This window comes from Heterocephalus glaber, unplaced genomic scaffold (assembly GCF_053883595.1).
Source record: "Heterocephalus glaber isolate CG9 unplaced genomic scaffold, H.glaber_assembly_v1.0 deba00001532, whole genome shotgun sequence".
Classification (NCBI taxonomy): domain Eukaryota; kingdom Metazoa; phylum Chordata; class Mammalia; order Rodentia; family Bathyergidae; genus Heterocephalus; species Heterocephalus glaber.
In genome coordinates this window covers 15,636,611-15,660,660 of record NW_028258330.1, presented here as the reverse complement: position 1 = coordinate 15,660,660, position 24,050 = coordinate 15,636,611, and the positions used below count along the sequence as shown (strand labels likewise).

The 24,050-nt window shown below is 37.1% G+C and overlaps 1 pseudogene; it reads left to right on the top strand.

Annotated features, from left to right (window-relative positions):
• Positions 1 to 4,763: 4,763 nt before the first annotated feature.
• Positions 4,764 to 5,685, top strand: LOC101698316 (RWD domain-containing protein 1 pseudogene; annotated as a pseudogene).
• Positions 5,686 to 24,050: the final 18,365 nt, after the last annotated feature.

Here is a 24,050-nt window from a genome sequence, read left to right as displayed (position 1 = left end):
TTTGGTACATTGCACTTGTTCAGAAAGAACAAATAAATGAAAGACTACTGGTAAATATCTCCATATTAATAATTATTAGCACTTCAGACTTAGAAGACGGAATTCTTTTGGAGCTTTAACACATAAAGATAAAATGAGAAAACAGGCAACCAGTTTACCTGCAAGTTCATTTTCTGTAAAGAAATGTGGATAAAGTTGGAAGCAACAGCAAACATATAAATATCACATTCTTTAAAGAAATAATTTCCAGTAGAAATAAACACCTACAAAAGTAAGAGTTGAATGGAATGGAAATTACAATAAAGTGTACATTGTTATAAGTTAAATTACAGATTGAAATGAAATAGTCTTTTATAACATCAAACAGTTACAACTTTAGCAGTATAGTTCAAGTGTTTGACATGCATGCTCTGTTAGAATTGTCACTTCTTTTCCATGATTACCCTTTCCATAGTTTCAGTTAAGAATGGTCACTGAGATGCCAGGGATTTAGCTCAGTGGTTCCGCTGCCTGCCTTGAAAGGACAAGGACACAAGTTCGATCCCCAGTACCAAAAAAAAAAAAAAAAAAAAAAAAAAGAAAAGAAGAATGGTCACTGTGGTCTCAAAATATTAAAAGGTAAATTCTATAAATAAGTAAGCTTTAAATTGTGGACTATTGTGAGTAGCATAATGAATTTTATCACCCCTGTCCTCCTAGGACATGAATCATCCTTTGCCTAGCATATGCATGCAGTACAAGCTACCTGCCCATTGTTGCCCAGTAGCTGTCCATCTCAGTCATCAGCCAACTATTGCAATATCCCAGAGCTTGTGCCTGAGTGACCCTTGAATGCTATGTCACACTGTGTATATCTTTCACTTCATTCCAGCTTCTCATGTAGGCTGTGTATCAGCTCACATCACTACATGAAGAAGCATGAGTGCAATATAATATTTTTAAAAATTGAGAGATAAAATCCATATAACTTTTGTTTCAGTATAATATTATAATTATTCTATTATTATTTGTATTTGCTTACTGTGCCTAATTTGTAAATTACAGTTCATTATAGATATGTATGTATAGAAAACAACAGTATATAAATGGTTTGGTACGACCTCTACTTTTGACATGTCCCCCACAGATTTAGGAAGCACTATATACCCTTTTACTGGTATTTGATACCCAATGATACCACATTGTTTACAATTATATATGTTTTTTCTGTATGGATTCCCACTCCATATGCAAAAATAACCCATGATTTCAGTTTTCCAAGGCATTTAAAATTCATATATAATCATGTTAAATTATTTTGTTTTGTGACATTTTATACATAAGTGAAATCCTAAGTTAAATCTCTTTTTACACTTCTCTCTCATAATTAAAATATTGCTTGGACACAGTTTCACATCAGAACTAGTATGTAACTCATTCCTTTTATCTGCAGACCAATATTTTGTAGGAACAAAATACCATTCTTTCATTTGTCCATTCCCTAAGGAATAGTGTATTACACATAGAGTAACAGGCACTGTTTAAATAATGAAAATACAAAAGTCAAAGTCTTATCTCCAAGGGTTTATTTTGAAACAATAAAATCAGCAGATAATAAGCAAACAAATTTATTTGTGATATGGTCATTTCCATGAAGTTGTAAAAGCAGAGCCAAAGAATAGGGAGTCTGTACAGTTGGTAGGGTTATTTGGGAAAGGGGCCAGAGGTGACTCTGTGAGTGAAGATGTGGATGCTATGATGGAGAGTGAGACCCACTATCTCAGGGCAGAGGGTTGCTGATGGGGAAAAAGCTCTTGTTTCCCAGTGCATGACTCTCACTGTCTAAGGGCTGTCCCTTTGCTTCTGTCATCCACATCCCATCTCTGCGGGGAGCATCCCCTCCTCTGCTATAAGGGAGAAGACCTGAGCTCACCAGGTGACTCTCTCAGGGTAGCCTACAAGTGTGAGAGCTAGCATGAAACCCCCTGCTCCCTGGGGCCAGCTGTGATGCTCTTCACTGATGCTCTATGCGGCCTCCACCTCTAAGTGAGGAGTCAAAGTCACCATGGCTGGACCACAATTAGCAGGAGCAACATCACTAGGAAGGAGGATTATTTTAATATATAAAAATCTCCCCAAATAGTTACTTCCATCCTCTTCTTTATTGTCCTGCTATAGTCTTAGAATGATTCCTTGCTGACCAGATGGGTGGCCCCCCTTAAGACAACTTAAAAGAGCAGTTTTATTTTAGAGCAACTGACCTTCCTTTAGCATACCCAGGATGCCCTCATTTATCAAATAGAATGGGTAAGGTTTAAACCATCAAGTATTATATTAGGTAGGTAAGATGTTTTGCTTAGTCATCAACCAGAGTTCTGAGCCCAGCAAAGAGTATAAAGGGATTTTTTTTCTTGATCAGATTTTAAATCTTGATGGTAGCAAGATGTCAGTAAAGCTTCAGGGGTCCTCATTCCAAAGCACAGATACTATACTTGCAGGTGTCTGATACTAACAATCCAAGCTTCCATATACTCAAGTACTTTGAAGGGATGGTCCCTCTCCTAGAGTATCCAAGAATATAATAATTTTTCAGTCATTCTTCTGAGAAAAGTCTGCATGAGGTTCAGAAAGGTAAACAGGTAACATTTTTCCAGTGTGTGAGTCATTCTCTTAAGAGAGAAGACCAGCGCTAAGTCATTATTCATTTAGGAATCCTGCTTCCAAACAGACTCCTGCTTGGAATCACAGTGTGTAAATGGCCCTACCTGGGCTTCCATATAGAGCTGGAGTCCTTCTCTGAGTTTGCCAACTTAATGTGAGCTTTTATATAGAAAGAATTATTTCCTCTGAACATATTAGGACAGAAATCTCTCATGATAGCTTTTTACTGCAAAGTCCTTCAAGAGATCTTTGCCTTTCTCATTTTCTTAATCACTACTGGCTTCATCTCCTAAATATTTTGTTTCCACGGCTTTCATGACAACATCTTCAAAAATATTTCATTTTATTGTTGCTAATGTTGCAATTCATATTTTTAGAATTTTTATGCTTATGGAATTTTCTCCAGGTTGAATAACCAGACATGAAATTAATGAAACAAAGGATTTGCATGTGTTTTAAAATTTTATAATGCCAAATTTCCTTTGATAAAAACTTTACCAATTATGGACACAAGTGCACAGTGGTTCTTATTTCACCATTCGATAGCAATGCACAAAACTATTCATGAATATTAGCATAGTTGAAGACCTTTTAATGCACTTATTAATCATGTCTATTACTCTTCCATAAGTTGCCTGAATATATCTTACCCATTTTATTATTTAGCAGATAATATAACCCTTCTACAAAACCAATAAGGCATTGTGCCTTTATAAGGAAACCGTAATTATCTTTTTATCCTTTTTATGGTTACTAGTGTATCACTATTTTATGTCTTTTAACAATAGTTTTGCCTTTTATACTTTCCTGGAAAAATCATTGAAAACCTCTTTGATGTTAATCAATTAATAAGAATGCTGGCTACTAGTACTATCAATCAATATACTGTGCTACAATTATAACTATAAGAACTTTATTCTGTGTTTATGTGATCTGCTTGACCCCAATTGTTAAAAATTTTGAAGTTAGTCCCATTTTTTGTTAGTTTTTAGGTTGTTTACTCTTAGGAAAGAAACAAACAAAAATAAAACAAAGAATAATTTCCTGTTTCTGAAAAAGTGCCTTTAAAAGACATGTTGGACATCAAATAGTTCTTACAAAACATTTTGATGAGCTAAGTGTAAACGATTCTGAAACATATGGATTAAATTTCCCTAGGAATCACTTGGGCTTAAAAATTAAGGGGAAAATACTCAACAGAAGTTGGCTTTGTGTTTGCCAACTCCAAGGCATTTGGTAAATAGTTTAAGACAAATGACAAATCCAAGTTTATCGCCAAATTGGCCCTTCTTTAATAAAAGGATGTGTACAAGCCTTTTAATAAGGTTTATACCTCCACGTGTGATAGACACAAGAATCCCAAATTTTTCTAACTTTGACCATTTGTTGGTATTAAATCTTACTAAATTATATTACTAGTGACCATATATACAAATATAATTTACGGTAAGATTTATTAATTTCCTTTGGATAACAGTATTCAGAGCAACTCTTCTGAACAAGATGTCCAGCACCGTGTTTCTTGAGTATGATTAAATGTTCCTGGCTGGGCTTACTAATGCACTCCATGCCACCTAACCTCTTGGGACAGTTCTAAATAGTTGAAAAGTCATCTTTTTCCACTTCTATCAAAAACCATGCCTGGTAACTCCAGCATTTGTCCAATTTCAAGCCTGGCTCACTCTTCTGGGCACACTTCATTACATTTGAGGAAAATGGAAGAATGTGCTGCATATGCTAATGGTGACTCCTAAGGGAAAAAATGTCTCTTCTATCTGTAGAAACTTTTCCACGCCAGGAATTTAGTGAAGCCCAAGACAAAATAACATATTTAGGATGTTCTTCCTAAAAGATAGTGTAAGAGACAAGCTATATTTGGTGAGACAACACTGTGCTAGTTATTATAAGGTTTTAAAAGTGTTCACCTGGATAAAAGTGTTACAATGTAGATGGCATCAGATTAGGCTGTGGAGGTCCCCATGGAGCTAAATTAAAGGTGATTATTTGTACTGAGTAGTTTGTTTTAGCCATTGAAACAACTCACAGTAGATTTTCATTCAAAATACACTTTACAGAGAACTAGCGATCGGCCGCAGCTATGGCTCAGCAGGCCGGGCCTGGCCGGAGGCCTCGGGATTCGACTGTGGCGCGCTGCCTGAGCGTCGGCGTGCTCCATGGGCAGCAGCCAGGGCCGGGATGACAGACTACAGCGAGGAGCAGCGAAACGAGCTGGAGGCTCTGGAGTCCATCTACCCCGGCTCCTTCACAGTATTACCAGAAAATCCACCCAGCTTCGCCATCACTGTGACATCTGAGGCTGGAGAAAATGATGAAACTGTCCAGACTGCCCTCAAGTTCACATGCAGTGAAAAATACCCAGATGAAGCTCCTCTTTATGAAATATTTTCCCACGAAAACCTGGAAGATAATGATGTCATAGACATTTTAAAATTATTAGCATTACAGGCTGAGGAAAATCTTGGTGTGGTCATGATCTTTACCTTAGTGACAACAGTGCAAGAAAAATTAAATGAAATAGTAGATCAGATAAAAACGAGAAGAGAGGGAGAAAAGAAACTAAAAGAAAAAGAAATGGAAGAAGCAGAGAAGCAATTATTCCACGGAACCTCTGTTACAATTGAGAATTTCTTATGTTGGAAAGTCAAATTTGATGCAGAACTCTTGGAAATTAAAAAGAAATGGATAAAAGAAGATCAGGCAGGAAAAAATAAATTAAGTGGCAAACAGCTGTTTGAAACCGATCATAATCTTGACACATCTGATATCCAGTTCTTGGAGGATGCTGGAAATAATGTGGAAGTAGATGAGTCTTTGTTCCAGGAGCTGGATGACTTGGAGCTGGAGGATGTTGAGGACGACCCAGACTACAACCCTGCTGGCCCAGGGAGTGACTCAGAGGACTGATGCACCATCTCCGGAGAGCTCCACAGCCACAGCATCTGTGGCTGTGCTGAGAGGCTTTTAATTTTCCTTTCTTTTTTTTCTAAGAAAAAATAACTATCAGGAGGATATTCTTCTGATAACTTGCACCATTGAACTTAATAAACTGACCATAAAACTTAAAAAATATATACTTTACAGATAATATTTCCCCTAAATTTTTAAGAAAAACTGCTGATCAGTTTATGCTACTGTTTTCTCATGTCACATTCATTGTATCGAAAATAAAATCCTCATGTTTTTCCCTAGAACAGTACCATTTCTTTCTTGCTTGCTCCTCTAAGGTACATAGAAGAGTGTAAAAGGCATAAAATTTAGGATCAGAGAATGGAGGGCCTGTCATGACTGATCATTTTAACTTTGTACCCTTGGTCAAATGAGTTCTTCTCTGAGACTCATTTTCTACTTCTGAAACACAAACAACAGAAGCAACATCATCAACTTATAAAGTAGCATAAAAATTCCATCCTCATTCTTGTGTTTATTCTCTAGTTCTGTAATGAGATCTCTATTATCCAGTAGCACATACTTCAGTCATTGTCTTTTCTTTTATGAATTTAAATTCTTGTCCTCCTCCAAGCCAGAGTAAGCTGTCACTACTATTGTTTCTTAATTCATCCTGTATAAAACCTTCAGATATGCATCTATTTTTCTCACCACACACAATAGGGGAGAAAAAATGGTGGAGCAGTCAGTGCCAGTAGCACGGCTTTTTCGGGACAAAGTGTCCAGAGTCTGGAAATCAATAGTTCAGAGAGGTACCAAAGTGAGTGGAGGGCATATGGGAGCCATGAGGGAACTAACAGGAAAGGAAGAAAATAGGATTCATTGTTATAGAAGAAATAGTTCACTGTCACAGACCGGAGACCGTGCAGTACTGTGGAGGAGCTGTGTAGCTGCCCTGGTGGGGAGGCAGCAAAAAACAACTTTGCTGCTCACTGCAAAATGGAGACTGGAACAAGATCAGGAGAATTTTATACAATCAGAGACAGTAGTGAGAACACAAGACACTGTTTCCTGAGTGGGCCCCCAGAGTCAAAAGTTGATGAGTGAGGTGGAACAGCGTCCCAGCACACAGGCCCAGGAATCAGCAGTGGGCAAGTGGGGTCACCATTTTATTTCAAAAGGCTCAGAGTAATCAGCAGTGGGCAAGTGGGGTCACCATTTTATTTCAAAAGGGTCAGCTTGAACGCTGACAGCAGAATAGCCCCAAGGTCACTTCACTGCCAATGCCCAGGGGTGGAAGGAGGGAAGGGCTATCCAGTCACAGTAGAATGCCAGCAAATGAATAACAGACTGGGGGAAATTCTGCTGAGAAGTAGGGACTGGGACTACCCAGACTCTACTCAGGAGGCTGCCAGAAAGCAGTCTTAGCCCTACCTACAAAGGACTGGAGGTGTCCCTCCACTCTGCAACCAGAGTGCAAGCAGGCAAGTGGCCTTGGCTGGCAGTGGGAGGGGAACACACACACCCCCAGAACCTGTGACCAACAGCACAAATAGGTAAATGACCCTAGCCAGTGGTGGGACAAAGGTGCCCTCCCCCATGGCCAGTGTATGAGAGTAATCAGCAGTGTGGAATAGAGGAAGCCATGCAAAGTCTGGGAGGTGTCAACTGTGCACTGATGTGGGATCAGCCTCAGACTGCCTCCACCTTAGGGTGCCACAGCAGCAGGGAGAGCAGTAGTGTGGAAATGGTCACAGTGGGGAGACCTGGGTGAGCCACAGGACATCTGGAAAGTTGATGGCTGAATAATGGCCACACCTCCCACATCTGATGACCAAAACAGCCCCATACCTGGGACTAATCTTATTGCAGACTTGGAGGGGTTACACAGCACATTTTGGGGCTCTGTCTCAGACATTAACAAAGAATTGTGGACACCAGAGGAATTTTATTATTTTTCTTAGATTGCTTAATTCATTTCCCTTTTGCTTTCTGGTTAGTTTTTTTCAGTTGTTTAGAATTTTTACCTTTATTTTTGTTGTTTTAGTAGTCTCCTTCTTTTCTTTCTTCAACTATCTCTTTTAACTGTATGATATTTTCATGTGCTTGAACAATGTCTCCTGTCTTTTCTGGTGCACTGAAATATTCTTTTGCTTTCTCCTTCATTCTTTCTTTCCTACCCTCTTCTCCAGTTTCCCAAAGTTTAAGTGATCATCCTTTGCCCTCCAGCCTTGCTTCTACTATATCTCGCTTCATTTACCTCTCTGTTTTGTCCTCTATCCCTCTTAAATCCCACCTCCCCCAGGGTTAAATCACTCTACTAAGGGGAAACTCATTGCATGTCAGTTCCTGGTTTATGTTGGATTTTGTTATATAACAGTAGACCTTGTTTCTATGGTTAAAAGTACAAAACTAATAGTTACCACAGTTTCCCAGTTGTTAGGCTGTGTTTGATGTTATTATTACTAATTGTACTAATTTAGCCAGGATGTCATACCTGTTGTAGTCAGTTGTTCTCCCTTATATGACAAAACTGATTATCTGGGGTTACAATCATGACCATTAGTACAGTACCAAAAGTTTGGGTGCTGCAAAAAATAGTAACTTTTCATCCTTAATAATTTGGGAAAGTAGGATCTTGGAATAGACCCAAGGATCACCTACATCTACAATACAAATCTGAGGAATAGACATCTCCTAGAGAAGCCTTGATACTAATGATAAAGGTATCTACAATAAGAAATCTACAAGCAAAAACTCGGAAAACAAAATAAAATTAAAAATAGAAAATTATAAAATGTAGAAGCAAAATGCAACCCCAGATTCTAGTCCACCCAAGACAAGCCCAAGGGTCAATGAGAGAAAGGCAATTAGAAGCCACCCACTTGAATTTACTGAAATGATAGCAAAAGAAGTAAAAAAAAAAAAAACAGATGGATGAGACTACAGAGAAAATTATTTTTCAAGTTTAAAAAGAAATGAAAATCAAACTGAAAAACATGCTCAATGAATCTAGAGTAGACAGAGATTAAAATGAATAAAGGAGCTTAGGAAAATGATGGGAACTATGAATGCTTAACATAGGAAAGAAATAGAATTCATGAAACAGATTGAAATAGATATTCAGGAGATTAAAACTCCATTGAAAGTATACCCAATCATTTGCACCAAGGTGAGGACAGAATATGAGATCTAGAAGACAGGATTGCAGTTACCAATGATGAAAAGAGTGAGAAACTAACAGTGTAAATAAGGATCAAAATGTATAATAGACAATGTGAAATAATAAGAAAAGGTGCAAAGGGGAAGGGGAAGGGGGAGGGATAGGGAAAAAGAAAGAAGGGAATGGAATTAATATGAGAAAATGAAAAAATGGAAACAAAGTCTTTTTTTTTAGTACCAGGGATTGAACTTGGGTCCTTGTGCTTGTGAGGCAGGCAACAGAACCATTGAGCTAAATCCCCAGCCCAAAACAAAGTCTTTGTAGGTAGGGAGGGGTGGAGGGGTTGGAAGGAGGGCAGGGGAATGGGGAAAAAATAAGAATCAAGTTGTATTATGCAAAGGTACAAATCTCCAGTGATAAATGTCATTATATTGTATACCTAAAATGTACTAATAATATTAATTTTTTAAAAAGTACCAAGAAACTGAAAATCAGTGCAACAATTGTAACAAGATGCAAAGAGGAACAATATAAGACTGGAGTCAATGAGAATACCAGAAACAGCAAAACGTCATAAAAAAACATATTCAGAGAACTACTGGCAGAAAAATTCCCAAACATGAGAAAAGAATTAGAAATTCCCCAGCCAGAAGTCTGCCTGAACAACAGCAGTTCAGGTGCATAGGTCAAGCCAGGGCCCCACACAGATACCAGAGGCTTGGGCATGCAGGCCCCAGCCAGAGGGCCACCCAGAGACCATGAATAAGTATGCACAGATCCCAGCCAGAAGCCCCCCCGCCCCTGCCACCGCTGAGATAGCAGCGGCTCAGGCATATAAGCCACAGCCAGGGTCCTGCCCAGAAATCAGTGGCTTGGGCATGTAGACCCCAGACAAAAGCCTGTCTGGAAAACAGCTGGGCATATGCACAGGCCCTAGCCAGAGGTCTGCCCAGATACCACCAGTATCAGTATCAGCATAAGCAAAGTGTGCACAGATACAGGCCAGAAGTCCTCCTGGACAACAACCCAGAGTGGAGATCCAGAAGGCCATTATTCTGAATCCAGTTACTGGCCCAGTGGTGAGCAGCAAAGAGAAGTTCTCTCTGTGCCTTGTTGAGAATTGAAGCCCACTTGGAGAGCAAAGAGTCACCTCAATAAAGATCCAACAGACTGCACTGGTTGAAATGAGAAGACACCTAACTAAGTTTCAAAACCAGACTTCCAGATCACCAAAGGCAATTCCAAGAGGCAATAAGATGGAACGATGTGAAACTCAACCACCTGGACTCCCTGAACTGGCAACAAAAGAGGATCTAGAAAAAATAAAATCAGAAATAATTTCTCCACAACAAGGACTGTGTCCATAGTGAAAGACATGATTAATAACTCTAGATCAGACATAGATTTAAAAAAAGATAACATAGATAAAAAAATAAAGGAGTTGAGGAGCATGATGGAATACCAGCATAGGAAACAAATGGAATCCATAAAACAGATGCAAACATATATCCAGGAGATTAAAAGCTCCACTGAAAGTTTACACAGCACAATGAGCCAATGTGAGGACAGAATATCAGATATAGAAGATGGGATTGCGATTAGGGACCAGGAAAAGAAAGATTTCTTAAAAATAGCAATGGACCATGAGAAATCAATCCAGCAGCTGCTAGATGATGCAAAGAAGAATAACGTAAGACTGATCAGACTCAATGAAGAAACAGGAGATACTGCAAACAACATAAAAAGACTGTTCACAGAAGTGATGGCAGAAAACTTTCCAAGCAGGGGAAAAGAACTTGATATACAGATAAATGAGGCATAGAGGTCTGCAACTAGCCATGATCAAAAAAAATCTACACCTAGGCATATAGTAGTCAAGATTCCAGAAACAACAGAAGAACAAAATTGTACAAGTAGTTAGAGAAAAGAAACAAATCACGTACAAAGGAATGCCCATAAGATTTACAGCAGATTTTTCAATACAAACTCTCAAGTCAAGAAGACCTTAGGGTGAAGTATTTCAAACCCAAAAGAAAACAACCTCCAATCCAGATTGATGTACCCTGCAAAACTATCTTTCAAAATTGAAGGAAAAATAAGATACTTTCATGACAAAGAACACCTGAGGAATTTCATGAATACAAAACCAGTGCTCCAAAAAAATTTAAACAATATCCTAGGAAATGACAATGAGGGCCACAACCCCACAAAGCCCAGAAGAATGAATCCATAAGGCAAGACAAGAAATTAAATGCAAAGGGAGAGAATCCAACAACAGGAGAAAGTCATGACAAGGATAAGTCAATACATATCTATTATAACCATTAATGTTAATAGTCCCAATTAACCAATCAAAAGAAATACACTGGCAGAATGGGTCAAGAAGCAAGAGCAGGGTCGGGGATTTAGCTCAGTGGTCTTGCCACCTGCTGCACAAGTGCAAGGACCCGAGTTTGACCCCCCCCCCAAAAAAAAGAAGAAGCAAGAGCCAACAATACGCTCACACTTAATTCAAAAAAACTCATTGACTGAAAGTTAAAGGGTGGAAAACAATGCTCTATGTGACAGGCACCTGAACAAAAGCAGTAGTAGCTATCTTATTTGCAGACCAAATGGATTTCAAACCAAGACTAATTAAGAGAGACAAAGAAAGACACTACATTTTGTAAAGGAAACAATCCAAGAAGAAGAGATGCCAAGCATAAATATATATGCACCAAACACTAGTGCACCCAACAATATAAAACAAACATTAAGGGACATGAAAAATCAAACAAGCACTAATACAATAGCAGTGGGGGACCTCAATACCCCACTGCCACAAATAGATAGAAGAACTAGACAAAAAATTAAACAACAAAATACTAGAACTCAACCAAACTCTTGAACAAATGGACTTTACAGATGTTTTCAGAGTGTTCCACCCCACAAAATCAGAATACACATTCTTTTCAGGTGTACATGGTTCATTCTCTGAAATAGACCACATATTTGCTCATAGAACATGTTTAAGTAAATGCAAAGGAATTGAAGTTATCTCCTATATATTATCAGATCATAGTGTGATCAAATTGGAGATCAATAGCAAAAGAAGCCACAAGAATTCCATAAACACATGGAAATTGAGTAACATTCTCCAGAACAACCAATGGGTCACAGAGAATATTAAAGAAGAAATCAGACAGCTTCTACAATTAAATGACAATGTCAATAAAACATATCAGAATATATGGGACACAGTGAAAACAATCTTATGAGGGAAATTCATAGCAGTGAATACTCACATTGGGAGGACAGAGTGAGCTCAAATAAACAACCTAATGCTGAACCTCAAGCTTCTAGAAAAAAAGAGCAGGACAAACCCAAAGCTCACAGAAGGGGGGCAGTTTTAAATATCAGAGCAGAAATCAATGCAATGGAGACAAGAGAATGATACAAAAAAATCAGAGAAGCAAAGAGTTGGTTCTTTGAAAGAATAAACAAAATTGATAAACCCTTATCAAAAAATGGAAAGGAAAGACTTAAATCCATGAAATTAAAAATGAAAAGGGTGAAATTACAACAGACCCAGGAGAACTGCAGAGGATCTTCAATATCTGCTTTGAGACCCTGTATGCCAATAAGATGGAAAACACAGAAGAAATGGACAGATTTTGAGATACATATGAATTACCAAAGTTGAACGAAGATCTAAAAATTCTAAACAACACATTATCAATCAACAAATTTGAAAACATAATTAAAAACTTATCAATTAAGAAAAGCCTGTGTCCTGATGGCTTCACTGCTGAATTCTACAAGACATTTAGAGAAGAACTATTACCATTACTGTTTAAACTCCTCAATGAAATTGAAAGGGAGGCAATACTCCCAAACTCATTACTGGAAGCAAGCATCACCTTGATCCCAGAAGCAGAGAAAGACACAACTGAAAAAGAGAACTATAGGCCAATTTTCCCAATGAGCATAGATGCAAAAATCCTCAATAAGATACTGGCAAACAGAATGCAGATCATCAAGAATATCATACATTCTGTGCAAGTGGGATTCATCTCAGGGATGCAGGTATAGTTCAACATACACAAATCAATTAATGTAATACAGTATATTAACAGAGCCAAGGACAAAAAACATATGATCATCTCAACAGACACAGAAAAAGCATTCAACAAAATCCAAAACCCATTCATGATAAAAACCCTACAGAAAATTGGAATAGATGGTCTTTATCTCAACCTGATAAAAGCCATCTATGAAAAACCAACAGTCAACGTCATACTAAATGGTCAAAAAGTAAAATCCTTCATGCTAAAATCAGGAACATCACAAGGATGTCCACTATCACCACTCCTACTTAATATAGTTCTGGAAACATTAGACACAGTAATTAGACAAGGGAAAGAAATAATATGAATGAAAATAGGAAATAAAGAAATTAAAATATCATTATTTGCAGATGACAAGTACTCTATACAGAAGATTCCAAGTACTCCACCAAAAGTCTTCTAGACTTAATAACCAAATTCAGTAGAGTAGCTGGATAAAAGGTCAACACACCAAAATCAATAGTCTTCCTGTACATGTAAAACAGACTCACTGAGAGAGGAACTGGAGAAACAACTCCTTTCACAATAGCATTAAAAAAAAAAAAAAGAAGTACCTAGAAATCAATATAATGAAAGAAATCAAAGCATCCTAAAAAAAAAAAGAAAGGTGGAAGAGGATGTCAGAAAATGGAAAGACTTCCCTTCCTCCTGGGTAGGAAAAACCAAGATAGTGAAAAAGTGCATACTTCCTAAACTGCTACATAGATTCAATGCAATCTCAACTGAAGTTCCAACAGCATACTTCAGAGACCTTGAGAAAACAATCCAAAAATTCATTTAGAACCAGAAGAGACCTAGAATAGCAAAAGCAATTCTAGGCAACAAAGACAAGGTAGAGGTATCACAATCCCCAACTTGAAACTATTCTAAAAAGCTACTGTGATAAAAAAAAAAGCATGGTACAGGCAAAGAAACAGATCTGAGGACTGATGGAACAGATTAGAAGAGGCAGAAACAACTCCAGACACACTCAGCCACCTCATCTTCCACAAAAGAGCCAAACACCCTCACTGAAGGAAAGATAACCTCTTTAGTAAATGGTGCTGGAAAAATTGGGTTTCAACTTGCCAAAGATTAAAACCAGACCTATATCTCTCACCATGCACTAAACTGAAATCAAAATGGAGCAAAGATCTAAATATTAAAACAGAAACACTAAACCATCTGGAACAGAGGTTAGGTAGAACTCTTGAAGACATTGGTGTAGGAAAAGATTTCATGAAAAAAAAAACTCAATTGCACATGAACTACCACAAACAATCAACAAATGAGATCTCATCTTATTAAAAAGCTTCTGTACAGAAAGAGAAACCACCAAGAGCATAAAGGGATAACCCACAATGTGGAGAAAAAAATTTTAGCAGCTGTTCCTCACACAAAGGTCTACTATCTAGAATCTATAACGAACTTAAAACCAGACCTCCAAAATTCAAAGACCCAATCCAAAAATGGGCATCTGAAATGAACAGACATTTCTCAGACAAAGAAGTCGAAACCACAAATAAACATGAAAAAATGTTCAATATCACTGGTCATTTGAGAGATTCAGATGAAAACAACACTGAGATTCCACCTCACCTCAGAAAAAATGGCTGCTATCAAGAAATTAACCAATAACAAATACTGGCGGGTTGTGGGGAAAAAGGAACCCTTCTTCACCGTTGGTGGGAGTGTAAACTCGTGCAATCACTATGAAAATCAGTATGGAGATCCCTCAAAAAACTAGGATTAGAGGTCCCCTTTGACTCAGCTATTCCCCTGCTGGGTATATTCCCCAAAGAATTAAAAGAAACATACCACAGTGGTATATGCGCACCCGTGTCTATAGTGGCACAGTTTGTAACAGCAAAAGGTTGGAAACAGCCCAAATGCCCATCAACTGGAGACTGGATAAAACAGATGTGGGTTCTAAAAAATAAGATGGGGTACTACTCAGCCATAAAGAATGAGGAATTACAGGCATTTATTTCCAAATGGATGCACATTGAGGCCATACTCTTAAGTGAAATAAATAGGACACACATGTGTAAATATGGAATAGTTTCTCTAATGTGAGAAGCTGAAAATGTAAATAAGGAACAAAATGTATAATAGATCATGTGAAAGAGGAAGAAAAGGTCCAAAAAGGAAAGAGAAGTGGGAAGCATAAGGGAAAGGAATAAATATGAGAAATGGAAAAAACAGAAACAAAGTTTTATAAATAGGAAGGGGTGGAGGACTTGATGGGAGGGCAGGGGAATGGGGAAAAAAATCAGAACCAAGATATAACATGTAAAGGTACAAATTTCCAATGATGAATGTCATCACATTGTACACCTAAAATGTACCAATAAACTTAATGGATTAAAACAAAAGAATTACACATACTAATAAATGAGGCATATAGAACTCCAAATAGCAATACTCCCAAATTCATTCCTGGAAACAAGCATTACCCTGATTTCAAAACCAGAAAAGGATCCAACCAAAAAGAGAATTACAGGCCAATTCCCCTAATGAACATAGATGCAAAAATCCTTGATAAGATTCCGGCAAACAGAATGCAGCAAATCATCAAGAAGGTTATACACCATGACCAAGTTGGATTCATTCCAGTGATGCAGAGATAGTTCAACATACACAAAATAATAAATGTAATACACCATATCAATAGAGCTAAAGACAAAAATCACATAATCATCTCAGCTGCAGAAAAAGCATTTGATAAAATCCAACATGCATTCATGATAAAAATCCTATAGAAAATTGGAATAGATGATTATATCTCAAATCTGGTAAGAGCCATCTATGACAAACCAACATCCAACATAGTGCTAACTAGTCAAAAACTAAAAGGTTTCACTCTGATATCAGGAATAAGATAAGGATATTCACTATTACCACTCCTATTTACTAAAGTTCTGGAACTATTAGCGAGAGCAATTAGACCAGATAAAGAAAGAAAAGGAATAAGGATAGGAAAAGAAGTTAAATTATAATTATTTGCAGATGACATGATTCTCTACATAGAAGACTCCTAAAACCACCAAAAGATTCCTAGATTTAATAACCAAATTCAGTAGTGCAGCTGGATACGAAGTCAACACTAAAAAATCGATAGCATCCTGTGCACAAATAACAAATGTACTGAGAAAGAAATTAGGGAAAAAACACCTTTAGCAGTAGAATCTTAAAAAATTAAACACTTAGGAATCAATCTAACAAAGGAAGTAAGGAATCTTTACAGTGAAAATTAGAGTATCTGAAAAAGGAAATTAAAGAGGATATGAAAAATGGAAAGATATCCCTTGTTATTGGGTAGGAAGAACCAATATAGTAAAAATACCCATACTCATAAAATTGTAATACAGATTTAATGCAATTTCTATTAAAATACCTTTAGCATACCTAAAAATTATTTGGAACCGTAAGAGACCTAGAATAGCAAAAGGAATTCTGGGAAATAAAGGCAAAGCAGAAGGCATCACAATCCCTGACTTGAAATTATGCTACAGAGCTACTGTGATTAAAAACAGCATGGTATTGGCAAAGAAAAAATAGATCCAAGAATCAGTGGAACAGACTAGCAGATGCAGAAACAACCCCAAACACACTCAGCAAATTTATCTTTCATAAAGGAGCCAAAAACCTTCACTGGAAGAAAGATAGGCCCTTTTATAATTGGGGCTGGAAAAACTGCCTTTCTACATGCCAAAGATTAAAACTAGACCTGTATGCCCTAAAGTAAAATAAAAACAGGTCAAAGATCTAAATAATGAAACAGAAATACTAAATATGCTGGAAAAGAGAATAGGCAGAATTCTTGAGGACATAGGGATAGGCAAAGACTTCATGATCAATATCCCAATTGCATGGGAAATAATACAAAGAATTAACAACTGGGGCCTCATTGTATTTAAAAGCTTTTTCACAGTAAAAGAAATCATGAACAGAGTGAAAAGACCACCCACAGAGTGGGAAAAAAATTTAGCCAGTTGTTCCTCAAAAGACTAATATCTATAAAGATCTAAATATTAAGAAAGAAACACTAAACTTCTTGGAAGATAAGTTAGGTAGAACTCTTGAAGACATTGGCATAGGAAAAGACTTTCTGAATAAAAGCTCAGTAGCACGGGAACGACCACAAAGAATCAACAACTGGAATCTCATCTTATTAAAAAGTTTCTACACTGCAAGAGAAACCACCATCAGAGCTAGGAGACAACTTACAATGTGGGAAAATTTTTTAGGATCTGTACCTCAGACAAAGTTCTACTATCTAGAATATATAAAGAATTGAAAAAAATCAGACCTCCCAAATTCAAAGACCCAATTCAAAACTGGGCAGCTAAAATGAACAGACATTTCTCAGACAAGGAAGTAAAAGCAGCAAATAAACATATGAAAAAATGTTCAACATTTGGTCATTTGAGAGATGCAGATGAAAACAACATTGAAATTCCACCTCAGCCCAGAAAGAATGGCTGCTATCAAGAAATCAACCAATAACAAATGCTGGCGGGGGTGTGGAGAGAAAGGAACCCTTCTCCATTGTTGGTGGGAGTGCAGACTGGTGCAGCCACTGTGGAAGTCAGTATGGAGATACCTCAAAGAACTAGGGCTAGAGGTCCCATTTGACCCAGCTATTCCCCTGCTGGGTATCTTCCTCAAAGAATTAAAAGAATCAGACCACAGTGATATATGTGCACCCATGTTTATAGCAGCATAGTTCGTAATAGCAAAAGCTTGGAAACAGCCCAAGTGCCCATCAACTGGAAACTGGATAAAGTAGATGTGGGTTTTTTTTATAAAATGGAGTACTACTCAGCCATAAAGAATGAAAAACTAGAGTCATTTATAGCTAAATGAATGCATGTTGAGGCCATACTCTTAAGTGAAATAAATAGGGCACACGTGTAAATACCGAATAGTTTCTCTGGTGTGAGAAACTGATAGTGTAAACAAGAATTAAAATGATTAAAATGAATAATTGATGATTTGAAATAGGAAAAGCTCCAAAGGTGTATGGGTGGTGGAAAGAGAAGGGGAGAGGGAAGAAGGGAAAAGAAAAATTATAAGAAAAGAAAAAAAATGGAAATGAAATCTATGTAAATAGGGAAGGGTGGAGGGGTGAAGGGCACACAGGCAATGGGGGGAAAAGAAAGAACTAAAGTACATCATGTACAGGTACAAGCACCCAATGATAAATGTAAATGTATTGTATACCTAAAATGTACCAATAAAAGAATTTTTTTAAAAAGACTAATATCTAAAACATATTAAGAATTTTTTTAAAAATCACAGCCCCCAAATTTAAAGACACAATCCAAAAATGGGCATCTGAGATGAGTACACATTTCTCAGATGAAGAAATACAAACAACAAATTAACATAAGAAAATATATTAACATTACTGGTCATTCAAGAGATGCAAATTAAAACAACACTGAGGTCCCATCTCAATCCAGAGAGAATGACTATTATCAAGAAATCAACCAACAACAATACCCCTTCTCCACTGTTGGTGGGAGTGTAAATTGGTGCAACCACTGTGGAAATCAGCATGGAAATTCTTAAAAAAAAAACTAGGATTGGAGATCCCAATTGACCCAGCTATTCTTTTTCTGGCTATTGTCCCCAAAGAACTAAAAGCATGATACCACAGCGATATATGTGCACCCATGTTTAGAGCAACACAGTTTGTAATAGGCAAGTCTTGGAAACAACCCAAATGCCTATCAACTGAGGAATGAATAAAAAAAATTTTTTTTAATATAATGAAGTACTACTCAGCCACAAAGAAGGATAAACTTGAGACATTTCTAGGTAAATGGATTCACCTTGAGAATATACCCTTAAATGAAATAAATCAACACATGTGTAAATATCACCTTGGGTCTCTGGTGTGAGAAACTGAAAATCTAAATAAGGACCAAAATATATGAAGATACTGTAAAATAGGAAGAAACTGCTCAAAATAATGCTGAATGTCAGATACTTTGTTAATAATTGAAATGATTTATGTAAAAAAAGGTATAGTTTTCTCAGGTGAGTTGAGAGCTAGATTGGCAATTGAAAATATACTCTTTCAAGTTTATGACACACACATTTGGGCTAAGGTGTTGTGATTGCTTTCCTGGTGTAATGAAAATGAGACAGCCTCAGAGTCATTAGAGACTCAAAACCTAATGACCAGCTATATCTAGAAGACACCTCTGAAAAGCAATTATTCCATGAGGCTTATAAATACAAGCAACAAAGATAATTACAATAAGCAATTTTGAAGTATCAACCCAGGGATTAAACCAAGGACAGTACCAACAAAAAAAGAGAAGACATTTAAGTAAGGCACAAACTGAGACTTCCACCCCACCAGAGGCAGATTCTGGGGGAAATGAGGTGGAAAAATATGATAATCAATCACCTGGACACCCTGAACTGATAGCACAGGAAGTAACAAAACAGATGAATGAGGCTCTAGAAAAATTCAAAACAGAAATGATTTTGCAGGTAACTACAGAGATGGTGAGCAGAGTGAAAGACATGGTTAGAGGCTCTAGAACAGAAACAGAGAAAAAATAGATGAGGTCAGAACCATGCTGGAAGCCATGAATGCCCAGCATAAGAAAGAAATGGAAATCATGAAACAGATTCAAACTGATATCCAGGAGAGTAAAAACTCCATTGAAAGTATTCACAGCAGATTAAGGGAATGTGAAGATAGAATATCATATATAGAAAACAGGATCATGATTAGTGACCATGGAAACAAAGATTTCTTAAAAATAGTAAGGAACCATGAGAAATCAATCCAGCAGCTGCCAGGTGATGCAAAGAAGAATAACACAAGACTGATAGGAGTCCACAAAAAAACAGGAGAAAGTACAATTGACATAAAAAAAAAAAAACTGTTCACAGAAATAATAGAAAACTTCCCAGACAGAGGTAGAGAATTGGACATACAGATAAATAAGGCATATAGAACTCCAACTAGTCATGCTCAAACAAATCTACACCTATACATATAATGGTCAAGATCCCAGAAACCCAACAGAAGAACAAAATTCTACAAGCAGTTAGAGAAAAGAAACAAATCACCTAAAAAGGAAAGCCCATTAGAATCACAGCAGACTTCTCACCACAAACCCTCAAGTCAAGGAGAGTCTGGAGTGCAGTATTTCAATCCATAAAAGAAAATAACTTCCAACCTAGACTGTTGTATCCCGCAAAATTATGTTTTAAAATGGATGGCAAAATTAGATACTTCCACAAGAAAGAACACCTGAGAAATTTCAAGAACACCAAACCCGCACTCCAAACAATTCTAAACAATATCTTAGAAAAAGGCAATGAAGGTCACAACTCCATGAGACCCAACAGAGGGAAGCCACCAGGCAAGGCAAGAAACTAAAGGGAAAGGGGGAAAAATAAAAAAATAGTAAATAGTAAAACATCATGAGAAGGATAAGGCAATATCTATCAATTATAACCATCAATGTTAATGGGCTCAATTCACCAATCAAAGAAATAGACTGGCAGAATGGATTAAGAAGCAAAATCCAGCAATGTGCTGTATACAAGAAACACACCTAACTCAAAAAGAAATTCAAAGACTGAAAGTAAAAGGATGGAAAACATTTCTCCATGAGACAGGAACCCAGGGTAGCAATCTTATTTGCAGACAAAGTAAATTTTAAACCAAAACTATTTAAGAGAGACAGAGATGGTCACTACATCTTTGGGAACAACCCAAGAGGAAGAGATGACAATCATAAATATTTATACACCAAATATGAATGCCCCCAACTATATAAAACAAATATTAATGGACATGAAAACCAAATAAGCACTAATTCAGTGGTTGTGGGGGACCTCAATACCCCAGTGTCACAAATAGACAGATCATCTAGACAGAAAGTCAACAACAAAATTCTAGAACTGAGCCAAGCTATTGAACAAATGGACTTAAGAGATGTTTACAGAGTGTTCCACCCCACAAAATCAGAATACACATTCTTTTCAGCTGCACATGAGTCTTCCTCCAAAATTGATCACATGCTAGCTCATAGGGCAAATCTAAGTAAATGTAAAAGAATTGAAGTTATCCCCTATATATTATTAGACCATAGGGCAATAAAATTGGAGAGCAATAGCATAACAAACCCCAAAACCCCCACAAACACAGAAATTGAATAACACCCTCCTGAACAACAAATGGGTTACAGAGGAAATTAAAGAAGACATTAGACAGCTTCTACAAGTTAATGATCATGCCAATACAACATACAAGAATGTATGGGACACAATGAAAGCAGTTCTATGAAGGAAATTCATACCAGGGTATGCCCATATTAAGAAACCAAGAGAGCTCAAATAAACAAACTAATGCTGAACCTCAAGCTCCTCAAAAAAGAAGAGTATGACAAACCCAAAGCTCATACAAGAGAGGAACTTATGAAGATCAGAGCAGAAATCAATGCAATGGTGACTAAAGGAATGATACAAAAAATCAATAAATCAAAGAGTTGGTTTTTTGAAAGAATAAATAAAATCGATAAACCACTTATCAAAAAAAAAGGAAAGAAAAGTCTCAAATCCATGCAATTAAGAACCAAAAAGGTGAAGTCACAACAGACCCAGCAGAAATCCAGAGGATCATTAATGCCTACTTTGAGGACCTGTACTCTAATAAAATGGAAAACACAGAAGAAATGGACAGATTCCTAGATACACCTGAATTGCCAAAGTTAAATGAAGAAGATACAGAAATTCTAAACACCCCAATTACAGTGAGTGAAATTGAAAATGTAATAAAAAATTTACCAACAGAGAAAAGTCCAGGTCCTGATGGCTTCACTGCTGACTTCTATAAGACATTTAAAGAAGAACTATCACCATTACTCTTTAAACTCATCAAGGAATTTGAAAGGGAAGCCATACTTCCAAATTCATTCCTGGAAGCAAGTGTTACTTTGATTCCAAAACCAGGGAAAGACCCAACACAAAAAGAGAACTACAGGCCAATCTGCCTAATGAACATAAATGCAAAAGTCCTCAACATGATACTGCCAAACAGAATACAGAGGGTCATCAAGAAGATCATTCACCCTGACCAAGTCAAATTTATCCCAGGGATGCAAGCATGGTTCAATATTTGTAAATCAATAAATGTAATACACTGTATTAACAGAGCCAAGAATAAAAATCATATGATCATCTCAATAGATGCAGAAAAAGCATTTGACAAAATCCAACACCCGTTCATGATAAATACCCTACAGAAAATTGGAATACAAAGTCTTTATCTCAATCTGATTAAGGCTGTCAATGAAAACTCAACAGCCAACATCATACTAAATGTTCACAAACTGAAAACTTTCACGCTAAAATCAGGAACAAGGCAAGGATGCCCACTATCACCACTCCTGTTTAATATAGTTCTGGAAGGATTAGCCACATCAATTAGAAAAGAGAAAGAAGTAAAAGGAATAAAGATAGGAATGGAAGAAGTGAAACTGTCATTATTTGCTGACTATATGATACTTTACATAGAAGGCCCAAAAAACTCTGCCAAAAGATTTGTAGACTTAATTGATGGATTCAGTAGAGTAGCTGTGTATAAGGTCAACTCTCAAAACACAATAACCTTTTTGTACACAAATAACAGACTCACTGAGAAAGAAATTAGGGAAACAATTCCTTTCACAATAACATCCAAAAAATGAAATATCTAGGAATCAATCTAACAAAGGAACCATAAGACCTCTACACAGAAAACTACAGCACTGTGAAAAAGAGATTGAAGAGAATATGAGAAAATAGAAAGGCATCCCTTGTTCCTGGGTAGGAAGAACCAATATAGCAAAACTGTCCGTACATCCAAACCTGCTATAAAGATTTAATGCAATACCGATTGAAATTCCAACACTATATTTCATAGAACTAAAGAAAACAATCCAAAAAATTCATTTGGAACTAGAAGAGACCTAGAATAGCAAAAGCAATTCTAGGCAACAGAGCCATGCCAGGGGGTGTCATAATCCCCAACTTGAAACTATACTACAAAGCTACTGTGATTAAAAACAGCATGGTTCTGGCAAAGAAACAGACCTGAAGATCAGTGGAATAGATTAAAGATGCAGAAACAACTCCCACATACTCAGCCACCTCATCTGTTTATTTGTTGGGTTGTTTTGTTTTGTTTTGGTTTTGGTACCGGGGATCAAACTCGGGAACTTCCCCTTGTGAGGTTGGTGGCGGAACCACTGAGCTAAATCCTTGGCCCCACCTCATCTTTGATAAAGGAGCCAACCACCCTCACTAGACAAAAGATGGCCTATTTAATAAATGGTGTTGGAAAAACTGGATTTCAACCTGCCAAAGATTAAAACTGGACCCATACCTATCACCATGCACTGAACTAAGATTGAAATGGATTAAAGATCTAAATATTAAAACAGGAATGCTGAACTGGCTGGAAGATTAGTTAGGTCCAATTTTTGAAGACATTGGCTTAGGAAAAGACTTTATGAACAAAATCTCAGTAGCACGGAAACTAGCACAAAGAATCAACAATTGGGATCTCATCTTATTAAAAAACTTCTGCACTGCAAGAGAAACCACCAAGAGAGCTAAGAGACAACCTACAATGTGGGAAAAACATTTTACCAGCTGTACCTCAGACAAAGGACTACTATCTAGAATATATAAAGAACTGAAAAAAATCAGAGCCCCCAAATTTAAAGACTCAATTCAAAAATGGGCATCAGAAATGAACAGACATTTCTCAGACAAAGAAGTAAAAGCAGCAAATAAATATATCAAAAAATGTTCAGTATCACTGGTCATTCAAGAGATGCAGATGAAAACAACACTGAGATTCCACCTCACCCCAGAAAGAATGGCTGCTATCAAGAAATCAACCAGTAACAAATGCTGGTGGGGCTGTGGGAAGAAAGGAACCCTTCTCCATTGTTGGTGGGAGCACATACTGGTACAAGGACTGTGGAAATCAGTATGGAGATACCTCAAAGAACTAAGGCTAGAGGTCCCATTTGACCCAGCTATTCCTCTGCTGGGTATATTCCCCAAAGAATTAAGAGAATCATACCATATGATATATGTGCACCAATGTTTGTAGCTGCACCTTTTGTAGTATCTAAAGCTTGGAAACAGCCCAAGTGCCCATAGGCTGGAAACTGGATAAAGAAGATGTGGGTTTTTTTTATAAAATGGAGTACTACTCAGCCATAAAA